The following is a 19,940-nucleotide window of genomic DNA, read 5'->3' as shown; positions in this document are numbered from 1 at the left end:
GGGTAAAATTTTAGCTCAATGGGAATGGCTCCTTCATCTGGGAGAAATAGGATGACCTTGAGAAGAGCAGAGAAAAGACTAAGAACTTGGTCACTGATAATAATACAGTACCTGGTCAGTTGGTGCCTCTTAAACCATAGCCTGCCCTAGCTGAGCAGTTAGAACTGTGGACCTGTGGCCAGCTATGTGGCAAGTAGTCAAGCCTGGTGTGCCAGAGGCTTCAAACCAGTTGTGGTGTAAATGTAAATGAACTCTGTCTGGTTAGTTACAGCACCAGAGGCTTGAATTACAGGGAGGAGCTAATCAAGTCCGAACTCTGTTTCCACCCACAACCCCACTAAGCTTTATAGATGGAGGAGCTAATTCTGTTTGTTTATTGGGAAACTATTTGTAAGGTACTGTTTTAGACAGAGAAGATATATTTGTGAACAAAACAGACAAAAATTCTTGCCCTCATGCAGCTTATATTTGTTTGGGGAGACAGACAATAAGTATGTCTAATGTTACAGAATTATTAGTGATCAATACTATGGGGGGGATGTGGAGTAGGGTATATGAAAGCAGAATGCTGTACGTGGGGTAGGGAATAGAGATGTTGCACTTCTAAGAGGAAGAGATAAGAAAGGGTGGGTCTCTTGAGACTGACATTTGAGCAAATGTTAGAAGTGGGGGGAATGAGTTACGAGGATTTTACGGGGGAAGAGCATCCCAGACAGAAGTGCCAGTATAAAGGCCTGGAGACCAGTGCACAAGGAGAGTAAGCTGTAGAGATATTTGAAAATCAACTAGAGTAGGACTTGTAGGCTACTGCAAGAATTTTGACTTTTATTTTGACATTTATTCTTGAGTAAGATGGGGAGCCATTGGCATATTGTCAACTCTGTGATATCTGATCTTTTGAAAGGATCATTTTGCTGTGCTAAGAAAAAAGTACAGGGGAGCAGGGTAGAAGTGAGGGGATAAGATGGGAGGCTCCAGGGGTTTTGAAACAGTGGAACTGGCAAGGGGGTGATTGGATTTTTGGTGTGTTTCAGAGCCAACAGGATTTCTTTTCCTGCTGGATAGGATTTGAAGTAGGAGAGAAAGGTGTCTTGGTCTGTTGTCCAGGGTTTCCACCTATGCATCTATGCAGTTGGAAGCATGGAGTTGCCATCAAGTGAGATGGGGAAGGTGTGGGAAGAATAGACTTGACTGGAGAAAGTTAAGTTTTAGTCACCAGAGAACTGGAATGCCCTATTTAAAATCCAAGTATAGATATAGATTTGGCAGTTGGATGAATCTGGAGTTTAGAGGAAAGGTAAAGCTTAGAGATAGAAATTTAGAGATTGCAAGAGACTAGAGAAGGGAAAAGGTCAGAGGACTTAGTGTTGGGCCCTCCAACATTGACGGTGGGAGAAGGGGCTGAGCCAGAGAGGTAGCAGAATCTGGTTGAGGAAAGACAGGGCCTCTGTTTTGTTATCCATAAAATAGGGTAGATCATATTTATTTTATTGAGATTGTTGAGGGTACTGCAAGAGGTTGTCATGGCTGTGAATGGGCCCTCTATAAACTTTAATGTTATACAGTAGAATTTGTTTAGATGCTCACTTAAGCCTGATGTGGCAGTGTTGCCTTATCTTCCATTCCTCTCTGAAAACAGTGGTCTTAAGTAGTTTTGCTTGAAGAATACCAAAAAAAGAAAAGCTTTACTCAAGGCTACCCTGCCTCCTTGTCCCCTTGTTACCAAAAAGTATCTCTTTTTAAAGATTACTCAATAATGGACCCTCTCTACCTTATATGTCACTTTTTGAATGTGTTTAATTTCCAGTGGTTCCTGCCAGCTAACCACAAGCCTTGCACCAAATCAGGATGCCAGCCAAACCGATGATCCAGGTGCCACCACCTGCTCATGACCAGGGAGGGCATTGTGGGATAAGGGAATCTGCATTCATGGCCAAGTCTGCTGTCTGTGCTATATAAACCTCCATTTCTAGGGTCTTTTGAAGTGAAGGCCCTTGAATGACATGTAACTGGAGTGCAGTTAAGGCCTGCTGAAGAAAATCAGATGTTGGTGTGGCCTGTGAGGGTCATGAAAAAGTATTCTTTGCTCCATAGGCGATCCTGGCATCTGCCCAATGTTAGAGAAAGAAAGGATAGGGTTTTATTTAAACTAGAGAGATCATGGTGGAGGACGTATTTAGCCATTGATTAGCATTTTGATCCAGGCAGATCTAGAACTGAACCTCAGGGCCTTTTTTTTCCCCCCCGGAGTCTTTTGAGTCCCTGTCTGTAAAATGGGAATAACAGTCTTGCTCACCAACACTTTACAAAACTGTGCAGTAGTGGAGGGTTTGTGAGGGAAGATTAAAATATGTTTGGTTCTCTTTTCCTCAGGATATTGAAGTTCAGCCTTCAACTATGAAGATCCTGATGGTTCTTGATACCAGTGTACAAAGAGGGGCCTCATCTTTATTGGGGATTTTCTAATAAGTCTTTCTCCCCAAATAGGAAAGGCTGTTGTTTTCTGCGGCCCAGGCAGCTCCCCAGTGGCCTGTTTCTTACCTCTGCTATTGCTATGGCTTGATTGCTCCTACTGCTCTTGCTTCAAGGGGAGGAAACTTGGCTGTCAGTTAGTTATGTAAGGGGGCTCATAGCCCCCAGGTATGATCCAGCCCTTGAAGCTCTGCAGGACTTCAAAGCATCCAGGGAGGGACAGGCCTGCCCTGAGGCTATTGACATCAAGGCCCAGTTGCTGCTCATGTTCTCTTCCTCCTTGGTATCCTTGGCTCCACCTAGCCTAGATGTCATCCCTTTGGGCAAATAAAAATGTTTTTTCTTATCATCTAGCTGTGAGCAAAACTGCCTGATGTGTGATGGTTTAGGAGTCCTTCCAACTCCCCTTTTCTTTCACTCCGAAGACACTTCCGCCACCAATAATAATAGCTACTGCTTATTAAAACGTGCTTCAAGGACCCTCCCTGACTTCTATAGGCCAGAGACCCTGCCTTTTTATTCCCAGCCCTGAGTTAAGCACTTTAGTATATTATCACATCATTGCATAACCACCTGATTATTTGCCCTCATTTTGTAGATGAGGAAACTGAGAACCACTTTGCTAAAGTTGAGAACCAGGATTTGAAACAAGGTGTCTTGACTGGAAATGCCTTTGTTTCATTCTGCCTCTTATAGCCTCTTAGAATGCACTTTTGGATAGGTTTATGTTTAAGGTGGTGGGGTTCCCCGTACAGAGAGCTAGACGGTGTCCCTTAGGCATAAGTGCATGTGCTGGCCATGGGAGTCCGCCACAATTTGATAACTCATCTTGGCACAGACACACCGCAGCAGGGACTGCCATCTGCCCCTTCATCTCTTCATGTGCTACACTGATAGAGGCTCATACATTGGCAGGTGAGGTAAGGTCAGGATGTGAGACACCCACATAGCTGAGGATTGGAGCAACAGTCTAGGTAGAAGCCACATGAACAGGCAGAGGTCAGTATTACCAAAAGGTTGAAAACTGGGGACCCAAAGCACACCCTCATCCATTAACTACCAGGAAATCACCCAGCACTAAAGGGGTGCTGACTGTGGCACTGACTATAAGGAAAGAGCTCTGGCATGATCCAAACGCATCCTAGTTTCTATTCCCAGGTACCCTGATGGATGCCCTTCCAAGTGAATTAGCCTGGGGATTTGAGGTTCATGGGTACTCAAAGTAACATAGCAGGGAAGGTAACATGGCAAGGGTTGCTATGGTTCTGACAAATCTTCCAGCTCATTCATTGAATCCTAATGAAAGCAAGGGTTTCATCATTTGTGTCCACTGATGTTGCTGCCGGTAGCCTTTGTTGAAGGATTCTGGGGCCAAGTCAGATTTGGTGCGCAAGAGCCCTCCTGGCATGTAGCAGGTACTTGTGATAGTAATGGTAGTTTAGAACCCCAGTGTTGTCCTCTTGGAGTTTACAGTTTAGTAGTGGGCTAAGACATGGAGACAGTTGTAGTAGGATGTGGCAGAGATATAGGAAGACTGGAGGGCATTCAAAGTGGAAGGGAACAATCAGGGAAAACTTCATGGAAGAGGTGGTTTTAAAGGTAGGTTTATGGGTAGGTACTGTGAAAGGCAGGTAAGAAATGAGTGGGTTCCATTTTGAATTTATCAGAAACTTACCTTGGCCTTCTGAGGCTTTGTTAGGTGCAGGACTGTCACCTGGCAAGGGGAAAACTGTTCTACTAAGAAATCTTCTAAGTGAAGATCATTTGGGACCCAGGACCTGGAGAGAATGCCCTAGGTTCTGTTTTGTTTTTTTTTTTTTTTTTTATAAATTAATTTTTTTTTATTGACTTTGTAATAATGTTACATTAAAAATATATATGTGAGGTCCCATTCATCCCCACCCCCCCCACCCCCCCTCTCCCCCCCCAACAACACTCGTTTCCATCATCATGACACATCCATTGGATTTGGTAAGTACATCTTTGGGCACCTCTGCACCTTATAGACAATGGTCCACATCATGGCCCCCACTCTCCTCCATTCCATCCAGTGGGCCCTATGAGGATTTACAATGTCCGGTGATTACCTCTGAGGCACCATCCAGGGCAGCTCCATGTCCCAAAGACGCCTCCACCTCTCATCTCCTGCCTTTCCCCATACCCATCGTCCACCATGTCCACTTTTCCCAATTCCGTGCCACCTCTTCTATGTGGACATTGGATTGGTTGTGTCCATTGCACCTCTATGTCAAGAGGAGGCTCAGATTCCACATGGATGCTGGATGCAGTCCTCCCATTTTCAGTTGTAATCACTCTAGGCTCCATGGTGTGGTGATTGTCCTTCTTCAACTCCATCTTAGCTGAGTGTGGTAAGTCCAATAATTCAGATTGTAGGTGCTGGAGTCTGTTGAGGCTCAGGACCTGGCTATCACATTGTCAGTCCAGAGATTCAAATCCCCTAAATATATCTTAAACCCCAACGTTAACTGCACCTCCGGCACATTAGCATGAAAGACTTATGAAGGGAGATCCCATCTGAGTCCAGATTCATCACACATAAACACCATTTCCAAAGAGGGGCCATCTGCCCTGATAGTTAACCCCACCTAGGTTCTGTTTTGATAAACCAGGGCAGCAGCTTACAAGCTTCCAGCCCCTCTTTTCATTCCACTAGCAAGTCCTTAGTGATATTACAAAATCAAAGGAATTGGAGACCTCCAGCCTTTCTAGGATTTGGAGGGATGGCAGGCCTTAAAACTGCTAGCCAAGTTTAAAATAAATCAATACCATAAAACACTACAATGAATTTCCCAACTTTAAAGGAATTTCACTTTCAGTTAGAGGTGCCAGGGGAAAGCTATAACTCAGCCTCCATCATACACAGGTCAGTATTTTGTATTTTGCTTCTTTGTAGAAGAAAGTGATATCTAGGGACTTGGGTTGAATGGATTGGAGCCGCCCAGGCTCACCATAAGACATGGTGACAAATGGAAATGCTTCAACTTTGCGGGCTGCCGAAAGAATCAGTGTGGGATTTGGGGCGGTAATTTTATGAATGGTGACTTTGGTTTTTCTCAATTCAGAACCCTGATACTGTAGCAGTCATGGGAAGCATATTGGTTTTGGTGTATCATACTGAATTTTAGTATTGATCGTTCCTGGGAGAAAGTCATAGAGATGATGTGAACCAGTGAATTTTAGCTCATTCTGCATTTATTTCAATTCTCTTAGAAAAAGGAAACCCCTAAAAATCACTTACATCATCCCTTTGGTTTTTCTTTTCTGCTTTTTTTTTTTTTTCAGACATGTCTAAGACATGTCCTCCCAGAAAGTTTAAGTCTAGGACAAATCTCAGGCATTGCCTGAGTGCTGTCAGACTTGGCAGATTGCATGGGCATTACCAGCACAGCCCAGCCTTGTACCAGACAGAGAACTGGAAGTTACAGAACTTATTTGTTGTTAGTAACCAGTTTGATGAATGTTTGGAAGGAACCTCTCTGGTTTGCATGGGATCAGAAATGAGTGTGACTATACCACACCCCAGACAAACTTTATTATTTCCTCCCTCTCCTATCCTGAGAATCTTAAGGGCAGAGGAAAGCGTAACCATAGCTAGAGGTATTGCATCAGTTTTATCAGTGGCAGGAACTGAGGCTGTCACAAGGAAGGAGTTTTCTACTTCATAGATTGAGATTCTATTCTTTGACCTTGCAGATACCTTCAGACTACTACCACATTCTTCCTGCTCCTCACCAGATCCCACCTCACCTTCAACACACACAAAATGTGATGAGAAATCCTAGCACAACAGCGCTCAATTTCTGCCCTAGACCTGTGGCTGTGGCTTCACCTGGGAGCTTCTTAGAAATGCATATTTTCTGGCTCCACCTCAGACCCACTGAATTGGAAACTGGGGAAGAGTAGCTTATAAGCCCTCCAGGTGATGCTGATGTAGGCCCACTTTGAGAACTGCCCTAACAAAAGAGGGGAAAGGCACAATCAGCCACTTTTTAAACATGCAAACCATCTGCTTTGTCTTCTACCCTTTACCCTCTCAAAGCTGGGATCTATGCCTCAGAGCCACAAAGGCCTAACCAGCTTCTCATCCTGGCTTTATCTTCTGTAATTACTTGCATTATGACTTTAGGCAAGTTACTTTTCTGGGTTTTGCTTTTCTCACTAGAAAAAGTATAAGCACCATCCTCTTAGTGTGTTTGTTCTTAGGATGAGATGAAGCCCTGTGGCCTCCCCTTCCTGGGAGAAGGAAGGAAAACAATGTAACTTCACCATAGGCTTCCTTGTCCCTGGGAAGCAGACTATTGAGCCATGATGATAATCTGTCTTGTCAGGGTACTAATGGAGTCCCTGTGATTTCTGAGTGACTGGAAGAATGAGATCACCCTAAGAGAAAGGGGGACCTGAAAGGTAAGGAGGATAGAGAACGGGGAAGCAACGAGATTCGCAGACAGAATTAGGTCTTTACATGGAGGTCTTAGACATGGCTTTGAATTCTTGCTGGAAAGCTTCATTTATTCCTTACACAAGCATTTTATTGAGCCTCTGCTGTGTGCCAAGTTTAGGCTGTGGTGAATGAAGGTAGTTCCTGACCTCAGTTCATTTAAACCTTAGGCCATTTAAATCAGCCTTGGAGCCCTGGCTGATAAAATGGTGTTGCTAACGTTTAGCTGTAGGATTGTCATGAGGAGTAAGTAGGAAATTCATGTAAAACCCATAAGGGGCTATAGTAGATACTCCACCGATGTTGAGTCCTGCCATCCTTTCATACCAGCTCTTGGCCAAGCTGGTAACAGCTATAGTGTCTCAGAATATGTGCAGTTGTATGTGCTTCCCACCTTCCACCCGCCAATATGAAGGGAAACAACTGAACACAAAAGGGAGCCCACTGTTTATTGATTGCCTGTCTGTACTCTAGTCACAGTGCTAGGTGCTTATAATACATTGAACAAATAGACCTGGTCCCCACCCTTGAGGCACTTATGCTCTAGTTTGCAAGACTTAAAGGAATGCTGCAGATACAATTTCAAGTTGTGTATTATGAAGGAAAGAGAAGATGATAATAGGGAGGCTGTCCAGGATAGTCAGAGAGAGTCTAAGGAGGTGACATAGAAACTGAGACCTGAAGGATGAGGGGAAAGAGCTGGCAGGAGCCTGATATGCCAAACTTTGTAAGTCATTGTAAATCATTGAATTGGGGCTGCACAGTAGAATTTGAGAGAATCAAGGGTGGAAGCAGGGAGACCAGTTAGGAAGCTATTGTCGTTGTCCAGGTTAGGGTGGATGGCACTGGAGATGGAGAAAAGTCATTAACTTCGAGGGCTTGCAGATGGTTGATTTAGGGAGGTGCAGGAAGGGGTGAACTCAAGGAGGACTTGTTTTTCTGTGGCTTGTTATTGGGCAGTGGTGGCATTTCAGAGATAGTGAACAATGGAGGAGGACTGGGGAATATAAAAATGTATCTTGTATGTAAGGACATAAAACCATCTTCTGAATACTGGGTGCCTGTGGTGTGTTTGACTGATTGTCCAGGTCTCCTTAGAAGACTGTTATATCTTGGCTCACAGGTGTCCCTTATTTTTCCAGGATCTGTACATCCTTTGGAGTGGAGTTTGGTGCTGAACACAGGGCCCCTTCACAGATGAGGAATGATGATGTCCCTAGACCCAGAGCTATATTCATGGCCCTTATTTAATGGCTGGGCCCTGCTGTGTTTTGTAATCAACTTCTCATTAGGTGACTGGCTCTTCAGTACCTTTATTTGCATATGCACTCTACTGTAATTGTGACTCAAGAACATGGTGGTTTTTTTTGTATTTAGTTTTGTTTTTTTAGAGCAAAAACCTGTGTAGTGTCCTGTCACATGGGCAGGCTGGTTCTGCAGAAGAGCAGCTTCTTAGCACTGGCATTTTTAAAGTTTTTAAAAATTTTTTAGTAGTTAGCATCACCATGATTGCTGGCTATAAAATTGATTTTGTGAACCTCTTCAATTTGTAAATTGGGAAATATGTTCTATCTTGGGTTACGGAAAGGAGTGGAGGGAAAAAGTCTCTACCTTCACGTTTCTATATGCTAGTAATCCGGACCCTGCAACCTTAACTTCACACCCAATTGATAGGGCAGGGGCTGGCGCCATCTGGCTTCCCTGCTTGTTCACCCAGATCCCCTTGGAACCTAGGAGACCCTGGTCTTTTTATTTTTATTTTATTTTTTATTTTTTGCACTCATTTAGCAAATACTTACAGAGAGCCTTTTGGAGCTGGATGGTAGTCCTTCATTCACCATATTTGCTTCTGGAAATAGGAGCAAGCCAGATGTAACCTGAAGTCTGTCATCTTAAGCCATAAGGAGGGGGAGGGTTTTCTTTCTCTTTCCTGAATTTAGTAATGCTATTTGCCAGTGTAACACTCTCCACTCTGTTTATCTTGTTAAATTCTCTCATGTAACCTGGTTATTGCAGTCTTCCCTAACACCTCCCCAGAATAATTTGTCGCTGGCTGCATGGCTAACACAGGTTCCAGCTTAGGGGCCCATGATCTTATCCATTGCCAGAGATAGGGCCTGGTGGTAGGTGCACGTGTCTTAGTAATGTCTGAATGCTACAGTGGCCAGAGGACAGAGAGCTGACTTGTTGAAGAAGTAAGTAGTGGCAACACGTAGGGGGTGTGACATAAGATGGACAGAGTATTCTGAGCGGGGTTTCTTGTCAAAGCATGAGCAAAGACAGAATACCGAGAATAAGTCAAAAGAATGCGTAGTTGGATTATTCATACAGAGATGAAAGAAAGTTAAATAGTGCTTAGTCACAAAGAACCTTGAATGTCAGCCTAAGGAGGATCAACTTCACCCTGCAAAATAAGCGTAGGGAGAGGGGGATGTACAAAATATATTTTAGGAAGATGAGTTGGCACCAGTAAGGGAACTGTTGGCTCTCCAGAGGAGGGAGATGAGAGGAGGCTGTACCTGGCAGTATGTGTCTTTAGAAGGTGTGAGACTGCGCAGGCACTTTCCTGAGCATGTGAAGGCAGAAATGACAACAGTGGAATGGGGTGATTAGAAACCCTGTGGTTTCTGTGTGTCATTAATGGAAGGAGTCCTTGCTTTTGAACCTGATAGGCGGTAGACTTAGATTCAAATCACAGCTCTGCCACTTACTAGCTGGGTGGCTTTGGGCCAAGTCACCTAACTTTTCTGGCACCCCATTTGGTCATCCATAAAGTTCAGGTGATGAAGCTCAGATGTACACTATTGTAAAAAACTAAATGCTCAAGAAATGTCAAGTATCCAGTATAATTCTTAGTATATTGTGAGAGTTCTGTGTATCATCTTCATTCCCTTCATTCTGCTATTTTTTTTTTTTTCTTACCAAATCCTCATAGGTTAATTATTTGTTTTCACTTCACTTCTCACTAACAATTTGTAGTTCTCTTCATTCCCCTAAGACATCTCCAACCTCCTTTAGCAAATGCCCCCAGTGAGTTCCTCTTGGCATGTTGAGCTTTGGACCATTTGCTCTAACCAAAAGTACAAGAGGTCCATATGGTCTCCTTTTGCCCAGACCACCCTGTGGGCAAGACCTTTTTGGAGACTTTCCTTTTATAACCACAAATTGTCTTCTCCATATGGAAGAGTGACCCCTTTCAGATATTTAGTGAAAACCCCTTCAACATCTTTTTCCTGGCAAAGAGCCCTGAGGGATAACCCTCACAGGATTCCTAGCCTTTCCCCCAGCCCTTTCTTTGCTAATCACAGGTGCCACAGCTGAACCTGTCTCTCTGGGGACCAATTGTGGCAGTTGGCAGCTTTTATTTCATCCCTGCACTTAATAAGTTGAGGAAGGAAATCAGGGTATTCGTGTAGTTGGCTGCTAATTACCAGAACTGTTTCTAAAACAAGAAATTTCCCTTAGTTTACCTTGAGTTCTACCTAATACCTATTTACCAGCTCAGATGTTTAGGAGAGGCTTCTAACCTTAGTGCCCTAGTGGCCTCATGACTCTCCAAGGCCAGAAAGACCAGGTTCAAATGGGTCTGATTTCTCAGACCCAGACAGGATGCCTCAGGTATGAGTGCTATTAATTGCTGGTCACTACAGAGACATTAGGTCATGCCCAGTGAGTCTTCCTTTTGTACATTTCGCACACTTTTTAATATTAGCATTTTTTGGCAGCACTCTTGCAGTATTACACAAATCAGCTGTGGTGACAACACAATCACTGCTACAGGATGACAACGTCTCCATGTCTGTAGAGTGTCTACCATAACCATTGGTTGCAGTTTGCATAGAACCATTCATTGCTCTGACTGACTTTTCTGATGTGCTATAGATATAAACACACCATCTTTTGCTCCTTCCCTTTTTATCTCAGTAAGTTGTGCCCAGCGGTACATTGGGCCTGCCGATTGTAGCTGCGAGAGCATGCATTTTCATGGTAGCAAGCACTGACCTGGCAGAGCCTGCTTCTCTTGATAGTATTCCTTGGCTGTACAGAGGTCTGCAGGGATAGGGCCCTCACCATTCCACCATTCAAAAAAGCTTTGATCTATTGAGTGGAAGTCTGCCTTTCCCATTGATCTAATTCCCCTCGCCACTCTCACTCCCTGCCACACAGGTTGCTCTTCTCACCTTTGCCATGGACAGGCCCAACTTAGCGCTCAGGTACTGCTTTCTAGAGTTTTTGCCTTAAGGAACCCACAGAGGTGTTTTCAGGATCCATGGGTCAGGGACCCTTCTCAGAACCTGAAAGTTGGGAATATTCTCCCAGAAAAATACACATGGACTTTTCACATGCTGTGGTACTTCATGCACCCTTCAACGGTTTGCAGAACCTGTAAGTCTTTGGGGTTAGAAGGGCCCTAGGTTAAGAACCCCTGACCTGGTCCTGAGCCTCTCATTTGGCACATGAAGAAATGATGTCCCCAGAGAGGAATTCTGGAGCAGAAAACTAGATGAGACTGGAAGCCAGGACTTCCCATTTCTATATGGACCACGAGCCAAGGTCCTTTATCATTATTCCAGCATTTTACTTATGTGTCTCTTAATGGATTGCCACGGGGGAGTACATTCCTAAGTTTGTATTGTGCTATTGTAGCCTGGGAGTTTGTATTGTGCTATTATAGCCTGGGCAACAGTAGAGAATTCACAAAGCTGGCTTCCTTTGGACACACAGAGATGGGTGAGCAGGCTGTGGAGATTGGGAGGGGTGGCTTCTCCAGCAAAGGGTAGGCTGCCAGCAGTATGAGGGCTAGTACTTGGTTCTTACAGGGCTGCCTCCCGTCTCCATCCTTTTTAACAGTCCATGTATTTGAATGTGGAGTCTGCATGTCCTCCACCATATCTGGCAGCACTCAAGTCAGAACTCAGTCACCACTTATGGAGCTAGCTATATGGTTAGCTAAGGAAAATTTGGGAGCATTTTTGCCATTATACAGGTGGTTGGACCTGGAAAGTGCTTATGGTGGGTCTTTAAAATCTGGGGAAGTTTATAGAGTTTGGGGTTAAATCCAAGTCTTCCAGTCCTAAATCTATTCTCATTATCCTCTTACTATGACTAAGTTTGACTTTGGGGACTTACTCTGAAGACAGGTCAGCTCCAATGAACCCCACCCTGAATCTTAAAGTCCCTCTCTAGATAAAAATAAACTGTATTTACACAGACAATTGGCTGTCTTTTTCTCCTTTGAGGGAGAGCCTTCTGTGGAAAGGTTGGTAGGGGAAGGAGTAGTGGAGAGAGCTGTAATCCACCGGAACCTCCTGGTGCTTTAACTAATAGACCATGTAATGTCAGGAAAATCCTTAATCCCTATGTGCCTCATTTCCCCCATGCAGCTTCAGAGTTGGGTAAAGTCCTTGCTCTGTCCCCTCCAGCTCTGGTAACTTAGAGAGGTTGGCCCTGCCTTTTGAAGTGAGGGTGAGCATCCCTCTCTGCTCCTGGCTTTTTGGGATATTCATTGTGAACCTGGACAGAGTATTGGGCACGGAAGTGGGAACTCAGTCAAAGGCAGAGATTTTTAATACCATATTTTTATGTTAAAATCCTATCATGTTGAATGAATTCTGTAAAGTTCATAAATTAATGTTTTTACTGCCATGTACTAACCCCAGTTTCCATCAATCACTCAATATTTCTAAAACCCAGTCTTGTGCTTGGCAACCTGAGAGGCTTAAGAGAAGCACAGGACTGTGTCTGTCCTTAAGGAAGCTTGTAGTCTCGGGGTGGTGAGGTGGGAGATGGCTAGTGGAGGCTGCTCACTGGAGGCCAGAGAAGAGTCCCTGTATATCTGGTGCTCTGGGAACACTTCCAGGAGAGGCAAGAAGAGCATGGAGGGGCTCTGGAGGGTGAATGTGATGTGAGCTGAAAGCAAGAATGCAGTGGGGTCAAAGGGGACAATCAGAGCAGCAGGTGCTACCATCCAGAGTAGAAAGAAGGCTGTCACCTCAGGAGACTGGCTTGAGGCCACATCATCTTGCCTGGAATTCTTGCCTGGCTGACTGCTGTGAGATGTTTGGTTTGCTTTGGATCTGGATTTAAAGCTGCTGTTGCAACTTATTAATCGCCTCCCGTATGCCTCACTGTGACCTTTGGGTATGCCATCACTGGTCTTCACACCCTGCAAGGTAGGCAGCTTTATATCTTAAGTTGAGAAAACTGAGGCTCAGAAAACTGTTGCTTGCTAAAAGGTCAGAGCTGTAATTGGTAGGCAGAATTTAAATTTTATATCTATCCCACTCCAGAGCCCATGCCTTTGAGAACACTAACGCTATTTGCCATTCTGTAAATTACACTCTGAATGATACTACCCCCATGTTTGTGATCTGTCTTGTTTTGGTCTCTTGGGGAGAGCTCAAAGATCATAAAACATGGCACCTGTCGTCTTCCAGATTGGTGTAGATTACAGTGAGACTACTGCTAGTTGTATGCTTTCACAATCTCTGGCCTCTCATTCACTTTTCCCTAACACCATGCCCCTTCTGTAGGCCCGAAGATTGAAAAACCTCATTCTTCTGATCCTGACATCAGTACAATAGCATGCATTTCTGTGCTGTAGGCTGCTCACCACATAGTTGTCCCTGGTTTTACCCCACGTTAAGGACGACTCTTGATGGCTAAGCCTTACAGTGATGATGCATCAGAAGGTTTCCTGGTTTCCACCCCTCTGGCTGATTGGTATCGACAGTAGCGCCTGGGGCCTCTGAACCTCCAGGGTTGGCATGTTGATATGTATGAAGAGTCATGCTTTGGTGGATTAAACTACAGAAGAACCATTCATTTTGGAGCTAATCCTTTTTTTTTTTTTTTAATTTATTGAAGTATATTACTCATACATAAACAAACAAATGGTAAGTATATAGTAATAGTTGTGAACCTACAAAACAAACATATATAGCATCAAAACCTTGCATTGTTGTTAAACATTTTTAACTAATGATTAAAGAGCATTGTCAAAATATTACTACTAACCAAAGTATTTTCCCCAACCTGCCCTATTATCTTTATATCAGTTATATGAACATACTTAAGCAATAAATATACAGCAAACATGCATAATATACAGGGGTCCCATACGTCAACCTTCCACCAACAACTTGCATTGTCGTGAGACGTTTGTTACAAATTATGAAAGAATATTGTCAAAATCTTACTACCAATTTTAGTCCTTATCTTACATATGGTGTATTTTCCCCCTAACCCACCCTATTATTTTTTAAATGTTTTTCTGACAGAAGTTGTAAACTTATAAAACAATCATGCACATGTGCAGAATTCCCAAACAACACCCCTCTATCAGAATACCACACTGTGGTGGGACATTTGTTACAGATAAGATAATATCATCTGATGGTTACTACATCCATAGTGTACGTTTGGCTCACATTTTCCATACTGCCCTCTTATCAACACAGTATATTTTTGGCATAGTTGCGAGAATATTATATTATTACTGCTAACCACAGTCACTCTAGTTGTTTTTTCCCCTATGCTTCTCCACATTCCCACCGCCCTGCAACAGTGATATACATTTGCTCTTGCTAACAAAGGACATTCTTGAATCTGTACCATCAACCACAAGTCTCATCCACCTCTTGGTTTACTGTGCTGTTCAGTTCCTAGATTATTCTCTAGTGTTCTGTCAATTGGCATTTACATACCTAGATTACCATTTTCAGCCACATATCCATTTATAAACTAGCTGTTATAAACATCCACTCTATACATTTCCACACTTTTACAGTAAACTCATTAAAACTTCTAGATACATTAAACATCAGTAGACCATCTCAGTCTTCCTCTTATCTCCTTTAAGAATTCACCACTTATCACCAGGTCTTGAAGATGTTTTCCTACCTTTTTGTCTAGAAGCCCCATGGTTCTTGCTTTCATTTTTAGGTTTTTGATCCATTTTGAGGTAATTTTTAGATAAGGTGTGAGATATGGGTCCTCTTTCCTTCTTTTGGGTATGGATATCTAATCTTTCAGCACCATTTGTTGAATGGGCTGTTCTGCCTGAGCTGTGTGGGTTTGACAGGCTAGTCAAAAATCTTGACCATACATGTGAGGGTCTGTTTCTGAACCATCAGTTTGTTCTATTGGTCTGTGTATCTTTTTTTTTTTTAATTATTGATTTCTCTACCCATCCCCCCACCCCCGCTCCAGTTGTCTGTTCTCTGTGTCTATTTGCGGCGGCGGCGTCTTTGTCCATTTCTGTTATTGTCAGCGGCATGGGAATCTGTGTTTCTTTTTGTTGCATCATCTTGCTGCGTCAGTTCTCCATGTGGGAGGCGCCATTCTTAGACAGGCTGCACTTTCTTTCGTGCTGGGTGGCTTTCCTTACGGGGTGCACTGCTTGCGCGTGGGGCTCCCATACACGGGGGACACCCCTGCGTGGCACGGCACTCCTTGCATGCACTATTACTGCACGTGGGCCAGCTCCACACGGGTCAAGGAGGCCCGGGGTTTGAACTGCGAACCTCCCATGTGGTAGACGGATGCCCTAACCACTGGGCCAAGTCCGCTTTCTGTGTATCTTTCTTTATGCCAGTAACTTGCTGTTTTTACCACTATAGCTAGGTAATATGATGTAAAGTCTGAAGATGAGAGTTTGCTTTTCCTTTTTGAATGTTTCTGGTTATTCAGAACCCCTTACCCTTCCAAATAAATTTGGTAATTGTGTTTTCAATTAAAAAAAAATGCTGGTGGAATTTTTATCAGGATTGCATTGATAATCTTTATCAATTTGAGAATTGACATCTTAATGTTATTTAGACTTCTAATCTGTGAGCATGGAATGTTCTTCCAGTTATTTAGGCCTTTTTTGACTTTTTTTATCATCGAGTTGCGGTTTCCTGAATACAAGTGCTTTACATCATTGGTTAAATTTATTTCTATTTGAGTTTTATCTGTCATATTTTATTTTTACCACTCTTGACACTTTGTTACTTTTATTGATATAATCTTCATGTCAAGACTCTCTTCCAGGTGTTTCCTGTCTTTTCAGGCTCTAGCACACCCTTTAGTATTTTCTGAAAATTGGTCTCTTGGTTAGAAATTCTCTGTTTCTCTTTATCTGTGAATATTCTAAACTTGTCCTCATTTTTGTTTTTTAAAGATTTTTTGTTTTTGTTTTTTAATTTATTTCTCTCCCCTTCTCCCCCCGGCCCCCAATTGTCTGCTCTCTGTGTCCATTTGCTGCATGTTCTTCTTTGTCCGCTTCTGTTTTTGTCAGCGGCACGGAAATCTGTGTTTCTTTTTGCAGCGTCATCTTGTTGTGTCATCTCTCTGTGTGGGCGGTGCCATTCTTAGGCAAACTGCACTTTCTTTCGCGCTGGGCGGCTCTCCATACGGGGTGCACTCCTTGGCCGTGGGGCTCCCTACACGGGGGGACACCCCTGCCTGGCACGGCACTCCTTGCGTGCGTCAGCACTGCTCATGGTCCAGCTCCACATGGGTCAAGGAGGCCCGAGGTTTGAACCTCGGACCTCCCATGTGGTAGGCGGATGCCCTATCCATTGGGCCAAGTCTGCTTCCCTCGCCCTCATTTTTGAAAGATAGTATGACCAGATAAAAGGTTCATGGTTGGAAGTTTTACTCTCACAGTATCTTAAATATATCATACCAACTATCTTCTTGCCTCCATGGTTTCTGATGAGAAATTGGCTCTTACTTTTATTGTGTATCCCTTATATGTTACGCATTATTTTTAACTATTCTCAGAATTCTCTCTTTGTCTTTGGCCTTTGACATTCTGATGAGTATGTATCTCAGAGCTGGTCTATTTTGAATTTTTCAGATGGAAGTATATTGTGCTTCTTGGACATGGATATCTTTGCCCTTCAATAGAGTTGGGAAATTTTCTACCATTATTTTTTCAAATAGTCCTTCTGCCCCTTTTCCCTTCTTTTCTCCTTCTGGGACACCCATAACATGTATGTTTACACATATTTTGCTGTCAATCTGTTCTTTTGCATGTTTGTTTTCAGAGGCCATTTCTTCAAGCTCACCAATCCTTTCTTCTGCCTCCTCTAATCTGCTATTATATGATTCCAGTGTATTTTTAATTTCATTTATTGCGCCTTTCATTTACATAAGATCTGCTATGTTTCTAAGTATGCTTTCAAATTCTTCTTTGGTCATTCAGTGTCTTCTTAATATCCTTAATCTCTTTAGACATCTCATTGAACTGCTTATGGAGATTTGTTTGAACATCTATGATTAGTTGTCTCACTCCTTTATGTCATCTGGATGCTTACCTTGTTCCTTTAACGGGGCCATAGCTTCCTGTTTTTGGTGTGGATTGTAATTTTTTGTTGGTGCCTTGGCATTTAAACCTAGAATATTTATTCTGGGTGTACTTTTTCTCTTTGGTTTAGGGTTTCCTGCCCTTTCTCCCTTGCTGGTTGTGTAATAAGAGCCAAGGATATAGTTGGTGCTTTAAGCTGTGGAGGCTCAAGCTGCCCTCATTGCCCCAGGGACCCATGAAGCATCTTCTCCTTTTCCAGGCGTAGAGACAGAGTCACAGCTGTGTGAAATAATCCCAAGTCATGCAGACCTAGACTGTAGTTGTCCAGAGAGACTGATGAAGCTTCACACCGCTTTCTCCCCTGCCAGGGCCAGGGATGGAGCTGCAGTTGTTGACAGCAATCTGTGCAGTGCTGGTCCAATATGATTACAGTTTCCCTGGTAGATTTCCGATTATTCAGTCTGTGCCAGTCAAATATACCTGCAGTTATCTGGATAGCTTGATTCAGGGCCCTCCAGCCTTCTCCCTGCCAGAGGAGGGGCTGAAGCCTAGGCTAGAGATGCAGGCTGATCTGGGTGGAAGAAACTGGTTTTTACCGTCACTGTGATTTTTCGCTGTGATTTTTGGTCAGCCCAGCTTCCCCTCATGCTGGGGGTGGAGTCAAAATGGAGACTACAGGCCTCTTTCTGACTTGGACAAGTTCAAACTTTGACTGTTCTTAGGGTTATACTTTAGCCAGTCGAAATTAGTAATCAGTAGCTGAAGTCAGTGGCCAACCATCTCTTCCTCCTGCTTTTGGGACATGGAGCATCCAATTTCAGCCACAAAATAGCTCCTGGAGTAGCCTGTGCTGCCAAAGTAGGATATTCACTGGCCTCTGTGGCTTGGCTGGTAGTTTCTTAGAGAGGCTGGTACAGGTTCCCCTAGCCTCCTTTCTGCCGGAGGTAGGGCTGGGACTTAGGTAGAGCTGCAATCTGACCTGGATGGAAAGAAGCCAGTCCCTACCAGAACTGTGATTTTTAGTCCACCCCGCTTCCCCTTGTGCCAGGTATGGAATTAAGATGGTGGCTACCAGCCTCTTTCTGACTTGGACAAGCTCAAACTTTAGCTCTTCATTCTTAGGATTATACTTTAGCCTGCTGAATTTACTCACCAGTAGCTGAAGTTAGTGCCCAACCATCTCTTCCTTCCCTGTTTTTGGGAGGTGGAGCTTCTCAGTCCAGCCATGGAACAGCGACCGAGGCTGCTTGTGCCTCCAGTGGAGATGGATGCTGGCCTCCATGGTGTGGAGTGCTCTACTTAGGAATTTTCTCTGCTGATGGGCAGTTTCCTCCTTCCATTCCTTCAAGGATGTTGCAGGTTGCTCTTCTGGTCTCCTGGAGCCCACAAACAGGTGCTTCAGCTAGCTCCAGATAGCTCTGGGTGTTTACTAACTGCCCTGTAGCAGGAGATGACTCTTGGAACTCCTTGCTTTGTAGCTGTCTTACTGGTTGTCTGGAGCTAATCCTTTTTAACCCTTGTTGTGACCTTGACCCTTTGTCCCTGGGCCCTGTGTTGCCTGGCTTCTCCACAGCATGAAATTCTGGAAATTAACCTGCACCTGGCATCATGTCTTGCATATCAAAGGTGTCGTTTATTACAGTGACAATACCTCCTTATAGGACTGCGAGACATTTAGGTAAGAATGAGTTCTTGAGCTACCTACCCAGTAATACCACACTTACCTTGTTTATACTATGCCTTAATCTGTGAGCACAGCAAATGTACAGCTTTCATTTTTAATTTTTTAAAAAAGATTTATTATTTATTTATTTATTTATTTATTTCTCTCCCGCCCCAGTTCTCTGTCTATTTGCTGCGTCTTCTTCTTTGTCCACTTCTGTTGTTGTCAGTGGCATGGAAATCTGTGTTTCTTTTTGTTGCGTCATCTTCTTGTGTCGGCTCTCCATGTGGGCAGTGCCATTCTTAGGCAGGCTGCACTTTCTTTCACTTTGGGCGGCTCTCCTTATGGGGCACACTCCTTGCACGTGCAACTCCCCTATGCGGGGTACACCCCTGCATGGCAGGGCACACCTTGTGCTCATCAGCACTGCACGTGGGCCAGCTCCACACGGGTCAAGGAGGCCCGGGGTTTGAACTGCAGACCTCCCATGTGGTAGATGGATGCCCTAACCACTGGGCCAAGTCAGCCTCCCGAGCTTTCATTTTTAAGATAGGAGGCAAGGTGGAATAGAGAAAACTGTGGGCTTTAGGTTTGAATGCCATTTAACCTTTTGCAGGTTGCTGATTAACCTCCAAGACTGAAATTCCTGATCTGCAGAGAGCAGCTTTTTCACAGAAGAATGTCTCTGTGTAGAGTAGAGAGAGAGTATGTGAGAGCCTGCACATGGCATCCTAGGTGCCTGGTGGTTCTGCCTACCTAGGCAGCAGGTAGGCCTGCCTCAGATGCTCTGGGCCACCCCAGAGCCTGCAGGCTAGAGTGTGAGCCCACCCTCTGACAAGTGCCATGGTATCTGTGGTATTGGCTCCACAAGTAGCTGTAATCACAGAAAATAGATCCTAGCAAATAGCCAGGTTGTATTTTAAGATTTTTAGGTCCCTGGCCTCCTTCACTTAGACTTCAGAAAATCCATATTTAGGTGTGAGCAGGTCAGGTCCAAAGGTGCTGAAGATACTTCTGCAATGTACCAGCTGTCCCTGGGGCCTTAATGGTAA

At 43.9% G+C, this 19,940-nt stretch overlaps 1 protein-coding gene across 6 annotated transcripts in view; it reads left to right on the top strand.

Moving 5' to 3' along the window:
• STK35 (serine/threonine kinase 35) overlaps positions 1-19,940 on the top strand; it is a 93,159-nt gene that overhangs the window by 17,182 nt on the left and 56,037 nt on the right. The window contains exon 4 of one of the 6 annotated variants that reach the window (XM_004476681.5): positions 2,374-2,499. The exons of the other annotated variants lie outside the window; for them this stretch is intronic. The gene's annotated coding sequence lies outside the window, so the exon portion shown is untranslated. Of the gene's footprint in view, positions 1-2,373; positions 2,500-19,940 lie in introns of those variants that run through there. 6 annotated transcript variants of the gene reach the window in all.

The sequence above is a fragment of the Dasypus novemcinctus genome, chromosome 24 (assembly GCF_030445035.2).
Source record: "Dasypus novemcinctus isolate mDasNov1 chromosome 24, mDasNov1.1.hap2, whole genome shotgun sequence".
Lineage (NCBI taxonomy): Eukaryota > Metazoa > Chordata > Mammalia > Cingulata > Dasypodidae > Dasypus > Dasypus novemcinctus.
Note: the sequence above shows the minus strand (reverse complement) of the source record. Positions and strands in the feature narration are given on the sequence as shown.